We start from the raw sequence: 2661 nt of genomic DNA, 5'->3' as shown, positions 1-2661 counted from the left end.
GTGGTGAGATTACTTTCTAATCACCCTGTATATGTACTGTAACACATTTTCGGTTTATTTGGAAGTAATTTTCTTTTGAAACATTGGATAATTCAAACTCACACCCTGTTGAGTAAACGAGCAGCCCAATGCAGTATAAATAATAACACATCACGGTGATACTCAGGGAATGCCCCGGGCAAGCGCAATACACAGTGTAACACTGTTTAACACGAACCATAAAACAACACCACACCTTTATCTGATAATTAAGGAAGATGGGTAGGATTTTTGTTTTTAGACCTAATGTATACTGAGCTTGAGTTACAGCAGCTCCCGTAAATGCTTGCAGATTAGGGTTTAGGGTCTTATTGTTGGTGTCGGTAGCTGCATGCCTATGGAAAGTCGTCCACGTCAAAAATGCTTTTATTGACGTTTCCAATATTTAGGACACGTTCTCACCTGACTTTAGTACGTGTTGTAATTCTAAGTTTTACACGTACTAATTTGGCCAATCAGATAACTGAAAATGAAATGAGAACCAATGAATTTGAATAAATCATTATGTGTAATAAATTATCCAATTAAAAGTCGCCTCATATCTAACATTCGTGTCGGTATATGGACTTGGTAATGGGAAAAGTCTAGTGAAAGATGGATAGACCCGGATCCTATGAGTTGTAAAGAAAAAAATTGTAATTTTCTTTCTCACAGATGTCATATCCTAAAACATATCGTTAAAGTACACTACAATGTATGTAGAGTTCTTTTTTCAATGACTGTGTTAGCTATAACCAGCCTATGCCATTTACAATATTATTGTTCAAGTCAAAAGCTTAGGCAATCCAGGTGTTGGTTATGGAAGATAGTAGTACAATATTAGTAATCCTAGCCTCCTCCCTGTTACATGTGTCCCATTACCAAACGGGCCAGCCTGTTTTTTTTCTTTTTTTACACATCCAGTGCCTTCAAGTCATAGCTATGAAAGAAAATATGGTATCTATATTTGACATATACATCATCTGATATTGAAAATGGTATTCGAAGATCTAGACAAAGCGGAAACACAAAACCAAAACAAAAACCACAAAATCCACAGGCATAATAGAGGGTTATCTTGTTCATGGTGGCACTGTGAAATGAAACAAGTTGTGATGATCGAAGGATAATGGGTCTGCAGGATAGGGATTCAATGGGTCTGCAGGATGGGATTCAATGGGTCTGCAGGATAGGGATTAAATGGGTCTGCAGGATAGGGATTCAGTGGGTCTGCAGGATGGGATTCAATGGGTCTGCAGGATGGGATTCAATGGGTCTGCAGGACAGGGATTCAATGGGTCTGCAGGATGGGATTCAATGGGTCTGCAGGATGGGATTCAATGGGTCTGCAGGACAGGGATTCAATGGGTCTGCAGGATGCAGGATGGGATTCAATGGGTCTGCAGGATGGGATTCAATGGGTCTGCAGGATGGGATTCAATGGGTCTGCAGGATGGGATTCAATGGGTCTGCAGGATGGGATTCAATGGGTCTGCAGGATGGGATTCAATGGGTCTGCAGGATGGGATTCAATGGGTCTGCAGGATGGGATTCAATGGGTCTGCAGGATGGGATTCAATGGGTCTGCAGGATGGGATTCAATGGGTCTGCAGGATGGGATTCAATGGGTCTGCAGGATGGGATTCAATGGGTCTGCAGGATGGGATTCAATGGGTCTGCAGGATGGGATTCAATGGGTCTGCAGGATGGGATTCAATGGGTCTGCAGGATGGGGATTCAATGGGTCTGCAGGATGGGGATTCAGTGGGTCTGCAGGATGGGATTCAATGGGTCTGCAGGATGGGGATTCAATGGGTCTGCAGGATGGGATTCAGTGGGTCTGCAGGATGGGGATTCAGTGGGTCTGCAGGATGGGATTCAATGGGTCTGCAGGATGGGATTCAATGGGTCTGCAGGATGGGGATTCAGTGGGTCTGCAGGATGGGGATTCAGTGGGTCTGCAGGATGGGATTCAATGGGTCTGCAGGATGGGATTCAATGGGTCTGCAGGATGGGATTCAATGGGTCTGCAGGATGGGGATTCAATGGGTCTGCAGGATGGGATTCAATGGGTCTGCAGGATGGGATTCAATGGGTCTGCAGGATGGGGATTCAATGGGTCTGCAGGATGGGATTCAATGGGTCTGCAGGATGGGATTCAATGGGTCTGCAGGATGGGATTCAATGGGTCTGCAGGATGGGATTCAATGGGTCTGCAGGATGGGATTCAATGGGTCTGCAGGATGGGATTCAATGGGTCTGCAGGACAGGGATTCAATGGGTCTGCAGGATGGGATTCAATGGGTCTGCAGGATGGGATTCAATGGGTCTGCAGGACAGGGATTCAATGGGTCTGCAGGATGGGATTCAATGGGTCTGCAGGATGGGATTCAATGGGTCTGCAGGATAGGGATTCAATGGGTCTGCAGGATAGGGATTCAATGGGTCTGCAGGATGGGATTCAATGGGTCTGCAGGATAGGGATTCAATGGGTCTGCAGGATGGGGATTCAATGGGTCTGCAGGATGGGATTCAATGGGTCTGCAGGATGGGATTCAATGGGTCTGCAGGACAGGGATGGGATTCAATGGGTCTGCAGGATGGGATTCAATGGGTCTGCAGGATGGGATTCAATGGGTCTGC

At 45.7% G+C, this 2661-nt stretch overlaps 1 protein-coding gene across 1 annotated transcript in view; it reads right to left on the bottom strand.

Annotated features, from left to right (window-relative positions):
- The window catches only part of LOC121307974, a 12579-nt gene extending 11363 nt beyond the window's left edge, over positions 1 to 1216 (bottom strand). Inside the window, exon 1 of the mRNA XM_041240294.1 lies at positions 1 to 1216. This exon is cut by the window's left edge and continues 1068 nt beyond it. The gene's annotated coding sequence lies outside the window, so the exon portion shown is untranslated.
- Between the last annotated feature and the right edge of the window lie 1445 nt (positions 1217 to 2661).

This window comes from Polyodon spathula, chromosome 1 (genome assembly GCF_017654505.1).
Source record: "Polyodon spathula isolate WHYD16114869_AA chromosome 1, ASM1765450v1, whole genome shotgun sequence".
NCBI lineage: Eukaryota > Metazoa > Chordata > Actinopteri > Acipenseriformes > Polyodontidae > Polyodon > Polyodon spathula.
This window is presented reverse-complemented; position numbering and strand designations above follow the sequence as displayed.